General features: G+C 37.8%; 1 pseudogene; it reads left to right on the top strand.

Annotated features, from left to right (window-relative positions):
* The first annotated feature begins 3,814 nt into the window (after positions 1-3,814).
* LOC123824120 lies at positions 3,815-5,511 on the top strand (annotated as a pseudogene).
* The last annotated feature ends 8,883 nt before the right edge of the window (positions 5,512-14,394 follow it).

Genomic DNA, 14,394 nt, shown 5'->3' with positions numbered 1-14,394 from the left:
CTTGATATATTTGTTGAATTTCAGAAATGTAAACAACTAGGCTTTATAAACTTGCTTTCTCCAGGTTCAGAGAAAAAAATAACACTCACCCCTAGTTTAAACTCTAATTTTGGCAAACATAAGTGGCGTGTGTTTGTTTTTGAGTGTGTGTGACGTGCAAGTTTAATGTAGTGTCAGTTTCTTTCTCAAAGCCCAGGGTATCTTTTTATGCTTGATATTGATCTTTAGTCCACTGGTTTCTGTGGTATTTCAAGTATTACCCTTTCTTTCCTATGTGTACTTTAATGTATTCACTGTGTGCTGTTATGGTGTGAGCACTGTGTGTCCTGCAAAACAGAAACACGTATTTTGAAGATGCTTAAAAACAGTGAGATCATTGAACACATTGGACTCTTTTTTTTAATATATTTTATTGATTATGCTATTACAGTTGTCCCATTTCCCCCTTCTCTCCCCTCCACCCTGTACCCCCTCTCCCACCCACGTTACCTCCCTTTAGTTCATGTCCATGTGTCATACTTATGAGTTCTTTAGCTTCTACATTTCCCGTACTATTCTTGCCCTCCCCCTATCTATTTTCAACCTACATTCTATGCTACTTATTCTCTGTACCTTTTCCCCCTCTCTCCTCCTCCCACCCCCCTGCTGCTAGCCCTCCATGTGCCCTCCATTTCTGTGGTTCTGTTCCTGTTCTAGTTGTTTACTTAGTTTCTTTTGGTTTTGCTTTAGGTGTGGTTGTTAATAATTGTGAGTTTGCTGTCCTTTTACTATACATGTCTTTTTCTTTATCTTCTTTTCTTAGATAAGTCCCTTTAGCATTTCATAAAATAAGGGTTTGGTGATGATGAACTCCTTTAACTTGACCTTATCTGAAAAGCACTTTATCTTCCCTTCCATTCTAAATGAGAGCTTTGCTGGATAGAGCAATCTGGGATGTAGGTCCTCGTCTTTCATGACTTGGAATATTTCTTTCCAGCCCCTTCTTGCCTGTAAGGTCTCTTTGGAGAAATCAGCTGACAGTCTGATGGGAACTCCTTTGTAGGTTACTGTCCCCTTATCTCTTGCTGCTTCTAGGATTCTCTCCTTCATTTTTACCTTGGCTAATGTAATTATGATGTGCCTTGGTGTGTTTCTTCTTGGGTCCAACTTCTTTGGGGGCTCTCTGAGCTTCTTGGATTTCTTGGAAGACTGTTCCCTTTGCCAGATTGGGGAAGTTCTCCTTTATTATTTGTTCAAATAACTTTTCCACTTGTTGCTCCTCCCCTTCTGGTACCCCCATAATTCGGATGTTGGAACGTTTAAAGGTATCCTGGATGCTCTTAAACTTTTCCTCGATTTTTTGAATTCTTATTTCATCATGCTTTCCTGCTTGGTTGATTCTATCTTCCTTCTGGTCCACTGTATTGTTTTGAGACTCAGATTCCTTCCTTTCACTATTGGCTCTCCTCCGCATATCTTCCTGCATCTCTTTGATGGTAACCTTCATCCTTTCATCCAAATTGCACCCAAAATCAACCATTTTTGTGAGCTTTCTGATCACCAGTGTTTTGAACTGTGCATCTGATAGATTGGCTATTTCTTGGTCTCTCAAAAGGAAGAGTCCTGGGGGACTGATCTGTTCTGTTGGAAACATGTCTTATGTCTTTCCCTGTCTCTTCTCCGGTCTGGTCGCTCTTGTTACGGTGGGGGGCGGAGCCTTAGGTGTTCACTGGGGCTGGGCACCCCAGTCGCTAGATTGTGACGTTATATGTGGGGGTGGGGGTGGGAGCGGGGATGGGAGGGAACAATGGTGGTAGTTCCATTCTCCTGGGCCCAGACCCCTCTCCAGGGTCTTGGGCTGCGAGCTCTGCCCTGGTCCACAATCGCTGCCTCACTGCATCCGCCAGCCACAGCTTGCGCACTCAGGGATCACCGCTGCGTTCTTGTACCCCGGATGGCTGTTGCGCCGACCTCACGCCAAAGTTTTCCCGACCTCCGCGCGCCGCCGACCCGCGCCAGCTCCGTGCCCACCTGGCTCGTCGTCTCCCACCAGTCTGGATGTATGGGTCCACTTCAACTTCTTGGCTGTCTGACTTCCATTCAGACAAATCCTCTATCAGTTCTGAGTGTTATTCTATCTGCAAATTATTGTTGCTCTAATCTTGGTTGTGGGAGGAGGCATGGTGCGTCCACCTATTCCTACATCTTTCTGGAAGTCCCACATTGGACTCTTTATGTGTCTAGAAAAAAACTGGGAATGTGAAGTTTTCTTATCCTATTTCCATTGTTTGCCAGTGAATGTCGGCTCAGTGGTTGCTGAGTGTAAGCAACTGTTGTTCCTTTTCTATGTGACTTTTTCTCATTGTACCATACTTGGTCTTGCTGCAAACATTTAAAGTTTTTTGAAGTATTCAACACTGTAATTTCTTTAAAATTTGTTTGAAAATTCAGTGTACATTGACCTGCGTGTAGTACCTGTGAACTTTTATTTTGTGTCTTTCAGCTGTGTCATCTGCAGACAACCAGGACTTCTTGCAAAGGTCAGGAAGAGAAGATTTATTCTTTGAAGCAACACTGGTAAGATATGAGAGGTGTGCCTTTGATACTGATAAAGGAGTGTATGACAAGATAGAAAGGATGTTTAAATGAAGAGATCTAAGTTTAGAAAATTATTCATGAAAAATCCTTTTTATCTAAAGACATGAGAAATAATACAAATTAGGGAAAACTTCCCATTTAAATCAGTTACATTTGCAGATCAATGTGTTTCCAAATAAGAAGACTGAAAATAATGATTTAAGTGTATGTATTCTTTTAAAGAGCAAGTGGCAAACACAGAATCTCCAGGCCAAATGTGGCCCTCCCCCTTCTTTTATCCAGCCCAGCACCTTGTTTATACCCACTGGCAGTATCGATCTCCTTGCCCCTAGTTAAGGAATGGTTACATTTACATGATCCTAAAATTACATGTGACCCATTGAAGGCAACCTGGAGGCTGATGTGACCCCTGGGAAAATGAGTTTTACACCCCTGTCCTAAAGTCAGTCTGCAAAATCTAGGAAATCTAATAATTTGTGGTGTGTGTAATTATTTTAATTGTTTAAAACAGAGTGAGAATCAATTTTCAGTCAATAATTTTTATAATGTGATCATTTAAAATGCATGTATAAAGCTTACATGTGATCAATTTGATAATGCCTTTACTAAGGAAATATACTTCTTTTAGAAATAACATTTTCTTTTATTCCATTGTATAATATTTTTATGAACTTGGGAGTAATTTTTAATACAACCAACGTGCGTGAATAGGGATTGCACAATGCTTATTTGGGAATAAGTGCACATGTTTAATGAAGTTACGGATGTCACAAAAGGCCTTTCTGTGTTCAATGTTTACTAGAGTACATGGGACTCAGACAGAAGTAGACAATGCAATGCAAATTGGAAGACTTCTATCCAGGAGTCAAATCCTAATGTACATCAGAAGACTCAGCTTCCAGATAGCCATTATGAAGGTGGTAAAGTTTTTGACCAAATGTCAAATCACAATACTCATCAGGATTTTCCTATTGTGAAGCTGAAAACCAAGCAAAGTAAATATATCACATGTTTAAAGGAATCTTCAAGTAGCAATGAAGAAACAAATATTGCTTTTGGGGAGAAAGTTTACAAATATTTACCATGCATGAAAGTCTCCAATGAAATACCTAATCTAAATACACTTAACAAAATGGGTCCCAGAAATGAACACGAGTGTAAAGACTGTGGTAAAACAGGTCATAGTTTTTCAGGTATAAATCTACATCAACAAAATTGTCCTGGACAAAAGGCTGATATGTGTAAAGAAGGTGGCAATGCATTTAGGATTACCTCAACCCTTACTAATCATCACAGATTTCACACTGGACACGGGCCTGGTAAATATAGAGAATGTGCTGAAGCTTTTAGCCAGTCTTCAGATTTCAATGAAGATGAGAAAATTCATGCAGGAAAGAAAATTTTCCAATGTAGTGAACGTGACAGTGCCTTTACAGAGTCCTGTAATCTTGCACAAAATCACAGAATTCATAGTGGAGAAAAGCAGTATGAGTGTAGAGAATGTGGAAAAGCCTTTAGGTGGTCCTCAACCTTTACTTGTCATCAGAGAGTTCATACTGCAGAAAAACCCTGTAAATGTATACAGCATGACAAAGCATTTACACAGTCTTTAAACCTTACTTGCCACCAAAAAGTTCATACTGGAAACAAGCCTTATAAATGTACACATTGTGGGAAAGAATTTACACACTCTTCAAGCCTTACTCAACATCAGAAAATTCATACTGGAGAGAAGCGCTATGAATGTACACAATGTGGGAAATCCTTTAGCCAGACTGCACACCTGACTCAACATCAGAAAATTCACACTGGAGAGAAGCCTTATGAATGTACACAATGTGGGAAAGCCTTTAGACACCAGAAAATACTTACTTACCATCAGAAAATTCACACTGGAGAGAAGCCCTATGAATGTACACAATGTGGGAAAGCCTTTAGACACCAGAAAACACTTACTCAACATCAAAAAATTCATACTGGAGAGAAGCCCTATGAATGTACACAGTGTGGGAAAGCCTTTAGACACCAGGGAACACTTTCTCACCATCAGAAAATTCATACTGGAGAGAAGCCCTATGAATGTACACAATGTGGGAAAGCCTTTAGACACCAGGGAACACTTACTCACCATCAGAAAATTCACACTGGAGAGAAGCCCTATGAATGTACACAATGTGGGAAAGCCTTTAGACACCAGGGAACACTTTCTCACCATCAAAAAATTCATACTGGAAAGAAGCCTTATGAATGTACACAATGTGAGAAAGCCTTTAGGCACCGGGGAACACTTACTCAACATCAGAAAATTCATACTGGAGAGAAGCCCTATGAATGTACACAGTGTGGGAAATCCTTTAGACACCAGGGAACACTTTCTCACCACCAGAAAATTCACACTGGAGAGAAGCCCTATGAATGTACACAATGTGGGAAAGCCTTTAGACACCAGGGAAAACACTTACTCAACATCAAAAAATTCATACTGGAGAGAAGCCCTATGAATGTACACAATGTGAGAAAGCCTTTAGACACCAGGGAACACTTACTCAACATCAAAAAATTCACACTGGAGAGAAGCCCTATGAATGTACACAATGTGGGAAAGCCTTTAGACACCAGGGAACACTTACTCAACATCAGAAAATTCATACTGGAGAGAAGCCCTATGAATGTACACAGTGTGGGAAAGCCTTTAGACACCAGGGAACACTTACTCAACATCAGAAAATTCATACTGGAGAGAAGCCCTATGAATGTACACAGTGTGGGAAAGCCTTTAGACACCAGGGAACACTTTCTCACCATCAGAAGACTCACACTGGAGAGAAGCCTTATGAATGTACACAGTGTGGCAAAGCATTTACACGCTACTCAACCCTTATTCTACATCAGAGAGGTCATTCCCATGAAAAAGTTTATGTAGGTAAAATATGAGGTAAAGCCTTTCACCAGTCTTGTAAGCCTTCTAAGCATCATAAAATTCATATAGGAGAGAAACCTTGTAGGTGTTGAGTATGTAGTAAAGCATTTTATAGTCCTGAAACCTTACTCAACATCAAATAATTCACAAAGAAGAAATGCCTTACTTATATACCTAATGTGACAAAAACTTTAAACAGTCCTCAATGCTCATTCATCATAAAAGATATACTGTAGCAAAGCCTTTTAAATGTACATAATGGCATAAAGCTTTAAACCACTTCCAACCCTTACTTATCTTCAGAGAATTCATATTGGACACAAGGCTTATAAATGTCGATTCTGTGGTGACACTTTATGACATCAGGTCAATCATAGTGGAAAGAAACCATATAAAAGCAGTGTATATTACAAGTCTTTTAGCAAACAGAACTGCATTACCTCATATGAGAAAGATCGATCTGGAGAAAAACTGTACAAATGTATAAATTATGGCAAGATTTTAACCTATAATCGAAGCATACTCACCAAATTAAAGCTTTTTTTCAACATTCACTTTGTGAGTGGCATATGAGATTCCACACCATAAAAAAAAACTTGAAAAGGAAATTGTAGAAAATCATATATGTGAACCTACAGCCTCATTATATATTGGAATGCATAGTGGGGTTGGATCTACATTCATAAAGAATGAAAGACTTTTGTGAAATTACACAATTCCCATAATCCCACAGAACTTATTCCCAAAAGTGGCTTGAAAGGTATAAAAATTCAGGAAAGTATGTAATTCAGAAATACTTTCAAAATATCATAATTCAGAGTAGAGCTTTAATGATAGCTTTCAGGTATTGCTCTAAATCAGAATACTTATTATAGATAATCACAGAAAGTTTAAAAATATCAATCAGTACTTTTCAGTGTGCTTCAAAATGTCAAGAGAACCAATGTCTCATAGGTATAATTACTCAGAATATAAACTACTGTATATTGACAGCATTTGAAATATTTTGACAAGGATATATTAAATTGATTCCAGTCTCCTAGCAGTTGATGCTACTGTTTTTATTCCTGGTGTGTGTGTGAAGTCAGTGGGTTGATTGTTGGTTCCTTAACAACCCGTGAACTTGTGTATATTAGGTGAGCATCACCCAGAATTACATTCCGTAGAAGACTGAGGACAATATAATGCACAATGTATGAAAAAGTCTAAATGCACTTGCTGTTTTAAGGTTACTCAGAATTTTGTTGTATGTTACAATGTAAGTCATGCTATGTTGCGTTATGGTAAGACATAGAAATGTTAAAAATTTTAAAAACTTTTCTAAACCTCCTTTTAAGAAAACATCAATTTATTAAAATCCTGATGCATCTTCATGGTACTCATAGTTGAATATTAGTTGATATGGTTGGAATAAAAAATCATCCTTGATGTGTGAGAGAATATGGACAATTCATCCCTCAGTCCATAACATTGTTGTATGTCCACACTTGCTCAACATTTAACCTCCACTTAGTAAAACCAAAGAAAACTGCTCTATGAGATGATAATTTACAAGAATAGTAACACTCCCCAAATGTTTCCAGTGTGTGTGCTGAGAAATGGTAACACAATTGTACTGTGATTTTTTTTACTTATATGGTGTGTGTACTTCTATTTTTATTAATAAAGGTGAATAGAATGGAACATTTTAATGTCTCTAATGTTACTGCAGTTTATAGGTAACAGTGTGTTGTTTGGTAATGTAGTGCAGTTACGGCATTAGCAGTTTGTTTTCTTGGTGTCCATTGGCATTAAATAATGTGAAAAATTCCCCCGTATTGATATATTCCATTGTACCTAGTGGAACATTCTCATAATAAGTGTAGATGATAAGTGTTTTTTGAAGAGTTCAGCCATGCTACATTATAATATTGCTGTTGTGGCATACATTTTCTGTAACTAGGATCCTTGAAACGCCACAACCTTCTCCTGCAATTTCACATACTAGGCAGCATCTCACAGTCAGTTAAATGTTGCTTCTTGACCTGACTTACTGGCAGCTGCTCTGAGCAACACTCTTCCTTCCACCTCAGACCTTTCACCAGCCATAACCATTAGATAAGATCTCTGCACACTTTACCAAGATGTCATTTTGGCTCATTTTGAACAATTTAAACTTAGTTAAGAACACCAAAATCCTCTGCTCATGATGAGGATTCATGATGAGGATGCTCATTATGGTTCCTGTACCATAATGAAATCACATGTCCTGGGGTCTCCTACAGTCTCCCAGCATCTGGCCTCATCCTCACATGTAGCTGTTGCAGGCCTGCTGTGTACATGACCCAGGCTCTTTGGGAAAGAAGATGTGCTTCAATTCATTTTGTGGTCTTTTATATAACTGCTGCTCACTATCCAGAACCAGGGTGCACTGCTTAAAAATGCTAATTTAAAAAAAAATATTGTATTTCTTTATTATAGAGAGAAGGGAAGGAAGGCAGTAAGAGAGGGAGAGAAACATTCAATGTGTGGTTGCCTCACACAGGGTCCCAGAGGGGACCTGGTCCACAACCCAGGCATGTGCCCTGACTGGGATTTGAACTGGCCACCCTTTGGTTCTCAGCCCATGCTCCACCCACTGAGCTACACCAGCAAGGCAAATTCTAATTTTTAAAAGTGGAGACAACTGTTCTTCAACAACACCAAAATATTTTTTTAAAAAGTGCAAACAATTGTAATTTCAGAGTTTGGATTAATATTTTTATAATTGTGTCAATAAAGTTTTTTTATTGATTCACAGTAACAAGCAATATCTATTGATTATTCTATACTGTTACTATTTGACAGGTGACAGGATTTAAAGACATTGGATCTGGACTTAATTTTAGAATCTAGGTGTGTAGTAGTGACATCTAATTGCTTACTGAATATTTAAGATCTCCTTTCTTTACTGAAAAATGAAAGTGTTCATTTTTAATATATTTTTTATTTTTGATTGTATCCCCCACCTCCCTCCACTGATTCCACCCTCCTTTGAGTTTGTCCATGTGTCCTTTATAGTTGTTCCTGAAAACCCTTCTACCTTTCCTTCTCATTATCTCTTCCCAAGTCCCTTCTGGTTACTGTCAGATTGCTCTTAGTGTCAATGTCTCTCAGTTCTGTTCTTTCCATTAGGACAAGGTTTTTCCTCTTGATTTTAGCCACCTCCCTGTGCTCATTTCTATATATGGTAGACCTGCTATGTTGCTTGGTCTTTGCAGGGTGGATTTATATAGTGATTATCCTACAGAATCCACTGGCACAGGCTTCTGTTCACCCAAGCTGGGGGCTCCAGTTGTGCCCTCCTTTCCATTGTGGGAAGTGTACACACTGCCATTGTAATTTAGCCTTGTGTTCTTTTGTACTTGAATGGGAGGGATTTATACCTGGGCCAGTCTACTATGGGGAGAAGCCACAACAATAGATCTCTAACCCCAAGTGCTGTGGCACATCACCTGTTCAGGGGTTTATTTCTCAAAGCTGGAGTTACTGCAGTGTGATTCTACTTACCAGTGAGGCTGCTTTTTCTGTTTGTTACTTGTAAGGTTGTTGGTGGTGCTGAACATGAAATGAAGTTGTCTGCCAGGTGTCCCAGCTTTGTAGCATCCACCTCTGCTGCCACTTCTGTCCTGCTAGGTGACTTGCTATGAGACACAAAAAAATCTTTGGATCTTTTTGTAGATCCCTTGCTACTTTAGTTTGTCTTAGAGGTGCCCAGGAGAAATCAAACTAAAAAACTGGCCTGCTGCGGTTGACATCAGGCACATTGCCGGTGTTTCAGAATATGCAGAAGTCAGGTCGACTATTTGATAGATATTAGAAAAGTCTGACACAGGATCAGCACAGGTCACATGTATGGAAAAGCTTCTGGAAAATTCTTGGCTAGGCTTGAGGTTTTGGTAAGGGAAGATATCAGGGAATCAGCAGAGTAGAGCTAACAGATGTAGTCAGGTTGTAGGACTCTCACGTATGATGCTGGTCCCACTGAGTCTTGTGGTGGTGTGGGATGTTCTTGCAGAAAAGAAACAATTACCTCTGACAGCACATCTGTCTGAGAGAAAGTTGCCCCTCCAGCTCTCACTATGATGCCAGACCTTTCATTTCTTCTCTGCATGTCCAACTGCTGCCATGATGCAGAAACTCAGAGTGACTGAGTCCTTGTAATTCCATTCTCATGCCCTTTAAGGGGAACACAGGGGACTCCAGGTACCTGCCATGTCCCTCCAGAAAACCCTCACTGCTTTCTATAGCCAGAGGTTACGGAGACTTGTCTTCCCACCAGTAGCAAGGTGGATGGGGGTTCAGGTGTCATGCTGGGAACCATCGCTGTTTAGCAGGAACTTCTGTAGCCAAGTTATCTTTCCCAGTTTTTAACCACCACACAAAACTGGGGATGTGGGACCTACAATTCCCATACCTTTGCCCCTTCTATGCATTTCTATGTGCCTTTGTCTATGCTTATTTGTGCAACTGCTGTTGAGCCAAATCAGGTGGTTTCAGATTAATGATGGTTCTGTAGTTTAGTTGTAATTCTGATGTGCTGGTCGAACATTTGAGTATAGGGTTTACCTTTTCTGTAATCTTGATCACAACCCCTGGGCCTTCTTATTTTAGATTATATGTATATGATATCTGACAAGGATTACTCATTTTTTCCTACCTCTGCTTTATTTCACTTAGCAGAATGTTCTCATAGTTCATGTATATTGGTACAAAAAGCAACCTTTTTTTAGTCTGAAATCACTTAATAATAAATATTCCATTCTAATTACTTTTCTATGAAATATTATTTTCTATTCATCTCTTGTTAGACATTTTGGTTCTTTTTTTGTGTATTGGCTTTTCTAAACAATGCTCCAATGAACATTGATATGCAGGTTTCTCTTTTAGGTACCAATTCTATTTTTTTGATATATTTTCTGACTGGGATGTCTTCGTGAAATAATTTTCTTTTTGCAAGGAATATGTGGGACGTTTACACTGATTCTGTAGTGTATTCACCAATTTACCTTCCCACCAGTGGTGTGCTGGGATTCCCTTTTCCATCATCTCACCAACACTTGTCTCTGCTGTTTTTGAGGACACTAGTTGTAAGAATTGAAAGGTAGTATCTTAATGTGGTTTGCATTTGAATTTTCTGCAAGAGAAGAGCTGGGAATTGGGACCATGTTAGGAAAAGCATTTTGTTTTGAAAATGTTTTCTTAACTTTTTCATGTTCTCAATGCTATATTGTGTTTTACAGTTTTAAACTCCCCTTTTTTCAGATTACTTTTTAGGGGCCCCTGTTTTGTTTAGTTTACCAGAGTATTATATGGCCTATTCTTTAGCATGTATTCATGTTCAGATTCAAAATTCATGTTCAGATATTCATATTCACATATCAAAAATATGTGTATTACTTTCTTTTTCAATATTAAGATTAGCAGTATGGTTACTAAATTGGTGTGTGTTTGGGGTTTATGGAGAAAAATGCCCATTTCTGGAAAACTAAGGTAATTGAAAATCATGAGTGTATTTATTATAGGGTTTCTGTAACTAACTACTTTAAAATTAAATTGAACTGCATGTGACCAGTATTTCATCACTGAACAATTCTATTTCTTTAGTATTTCTGGAAAATTGATGTCCATCATGTGCAAATTTCTAAACTGTGTTCAGCATACCCTTACTTTTGTTGGTAGTTTAGTTTTCAACATAAACTATTTATTTTGAAATGTAATTAATAGGACACCTAGGGATCTTTACATCTAGTCAGTATTGTGTTTCTACATGTTCTCAAGACATGAAAGTCAATAAAAGCCAGTACTACAAGAAAGCTCTACCAAACTGTGGAAATTTTCTGAAAATGTGAAAAAACACAGAGGAAGTACAAATCACACTATATCAAAAGTCAGCTAATGTTGTATATCACAAGAATAAGAATGTATTCTAATTGTTGATTACCTTTAGTGTTTATATCAGTAATCTGATAGTTTAGAAAGACTACATTACTATTTTTGAACTTTAACCAAAGCATCAATATGTAGTGCTCTCTGGGGAGCAATCAGTATAAATAAAGCTCTTACTTCATTAGGTAGGGTCCATTCATATCCACTGCTACTGGAAAACACAGAAACTCAATATAAAATTTCTAATGGTGTACATAAGCATCAGAGAAGGCAGGGAATTATATAAAAGTCTAAGTTTATACTTATTAGATTCAGGGTGCCCATCTCTAGAAAGGCCACTTCAGGTTTAGAGAAAGTGTGCTGTACTAACAGACCATGAGAGGAAGCACTGGGTTTTTTGTGGTAAGAGAGTGATAAGTTCCTGCCGAGAGATTGTATGGTAGATACAACACAGAAGAAAGAGTGCTTTTATTAAGTAAATGGAAATAGCTTGTACTTTAAAGATTGTTCGTAAACGTGTCTTATTCTTAGAAATTGTTGGTATAGAAGTTGCCAGGCAGAATGATAAAAAAAAAAAGCTGGAATAGTATTTGTAAGTGCATGATTCACACTGCAGTTCTGTCCTAATTTTTCCACTTCTTATTCAAAATATGTCTTACGTTTCCTGTTTTTATGATATAATTTAACCATGACTTATAATCCTGCATAGATAATGTGTATTTTACAAGATAATTTTTATTTTATATTTATTTTTATTGATTGATTGTTATTTATATACAAAGGAAGGGACAGAGATAGAAAGGGAATCATTGTTGTTCCACTTATTTTTTTATGAAACATTTTACTGTTGTATTGTTGTATTGTTCTATTACACTTGCCAAATAGTTCCATCACTGCTTTACTCCATTGGCACTGTCCCCAAGTCCCAAACTCAATCCTCACCCTATGTTCATGTCCTTGGATCTCTCATTCATGATATTTCACTAGTTGCTTCCCTTTCTTTTCACCCTTATCCCTCTGCCCCTCTCCTTGGGTTGCTCTTATTCTTTTCCTTTTTTTTATGCATCTGGTTCCATTTTCCTTCCTTGTTTGTTTTCTTCATTAGATTCCTCTTATATGTGAGATCATATGACATTTGTGTTTCATTGCCTGGCTTATTTCACTTAGCAAAATAGAAATAATAAAATATTTGTTTTGAACTTGGAGCACTCTGGAAAATTATTGTGGTGACCAGTATACAATGGAAACCTATATTTGTTTGATAAACTAGAAATTTCATACATTTGAACCCAATACTTTTTATTAGTAGTTGTCACTTTCAGTAATCATAGTAGAAGAAATGGAAAAACATCCAGTATTTGGTTTGTGTATTGAAACTGATGAGGCCATGTACTATAAAGTGTTAAAAAAACTCTTTAACATTAAAAAAAGCTTTTTAGGGAGAACAGGGTGAGCATCCTGAGATGGTTAATCACATGGTTTCAGAGAATAAAGAATGATGAGAGTTTTGAAGTCTTAGCGTATGTCCAGGGTGGACCTGGGTTGCAGAGCCCTGCTGCAGGTATGAACCTTCAGGTGGTATCAAACTAGGAAACCCTCAAGCTGCATTTCCAGTTTTCCAGACTTACAGAAGGAAGAGAAGATGGAGCAGGATTTTAAATATATGAATGTTCAAGCATTTACAAATGGATTCAGACTTTTACATAAGATCGTCAATATTCACTCTTGAAACTGTTGATTTCTTGGTTGGGAAAGATCCTGATATTCATTCTTCACATACTTCATTACAATCTCTTTTTTTCTAGGGGATGCCCATATGGGTTCCATTGTAGGACATAGTTTTGAAAATGCTTGTAACCTACTATTTGCATACATTTCATGGGATGATTTTATACAAGTTTAAGGAAAATTAATGCTTTGTCATGTTCATTAGGTAAGAATCATTAAGGAACAATTTTACTCAATGAGAAAATTTCTGAAGGATTTAAGAATTTTTATTTCAAACTTAGTTAGGCCCTGGCTGGTGTAGTTCAGCAGATTGAGTGCTGGCCTAATAATCAAAAGGCTACCACTTCGAATCCCAATCAGGGCCCATGTGAGAATTGAGGTCCAGGTCCCCAGTAGAGGATGCGCCAGACGCATGGACACATTGATGTTTCTATTCCTCTCTTTCTCCCTCACTTCCCATCTAATAATAAATAAATAAAATCTTTTCAAAAATTATCTTAAAGCAAATTTGGATAGGAAGCAATATGTGTCATGGTTCATGTAGAACTGTATTAAATTTTTTTATTTAATATATTTTTCATAGCCTTTCTTCCTTTGAAATGAAAATATACATACAACAAAGACACAAAGTAACTGCTCTATAAATGTGAACAAAAGGAGTTGCTTTAGGTCTTTGGTTCACTGAAAGAACCAGAATGTCACAGGTTGTGAAGAGAAGTCTATTTTTGTGTGAGTTGACTGTGGTCAGGTACTTGAGAATCAAGTGTAAGTGTATGAAGTTCAAGCAGCATACAGTAAGGTAAAAGTAAATAGAGTGAATAAGAAAAGGGATCCCAAGATTGTGGGTGGGTTTTTAAACAAGGAGACAATCTCCATTGTCAAATGCCTGCACGGTTGGGGCCATTTCTTCCTGACTGGTCTTCATATTCAGAGCCAGTATATTTAGTAGAGAAAGTGAGGTCTGCAGTGGAGTTATCATGTCAACTGATACCTGATGTCCTCCATCTATAATTTGTTCCCATCACAAAATAATAAATATGATTCATTTATATGTGATTTTAATTTTCCACTGCATATAAGACCATATTTCTATAGTCCTGATTTCAAAAATGAAGGAGTGATTTGCAGGCAGGACTTCAAGAATGGAATAGGGAGTCATCCCTGAGTCCTAAATTGAACATTACAAAATAATTTGAGTGTGCATTTGAAGTTAAAACTGAAAACCCTGGTGCGCTTCAAATGAAAAGTATGGCCCTCATGCC

The sequence above is a fragment of the Phyllostomus hastatus genome, unplaced genomic scaffold (genome assembly GCF_019186645.2).
Source record: "Phyllostomus hastatus isolate PE091 unplaced genomic scaffold, TTU_PhHast_1.1 phas_contig_549, whole genome shotgun sequence".
NCBI lineage: Eukaryota > Metazoa > Chordata > Mammalia > Chiroptera > Phyllostomidae > Phyllostomus > Phyllostomus hastatus.
Note: the sequence above shows the minus strand (reverse complement) of the source record. Positions and strands in the feature narration are given on the sequence as shown.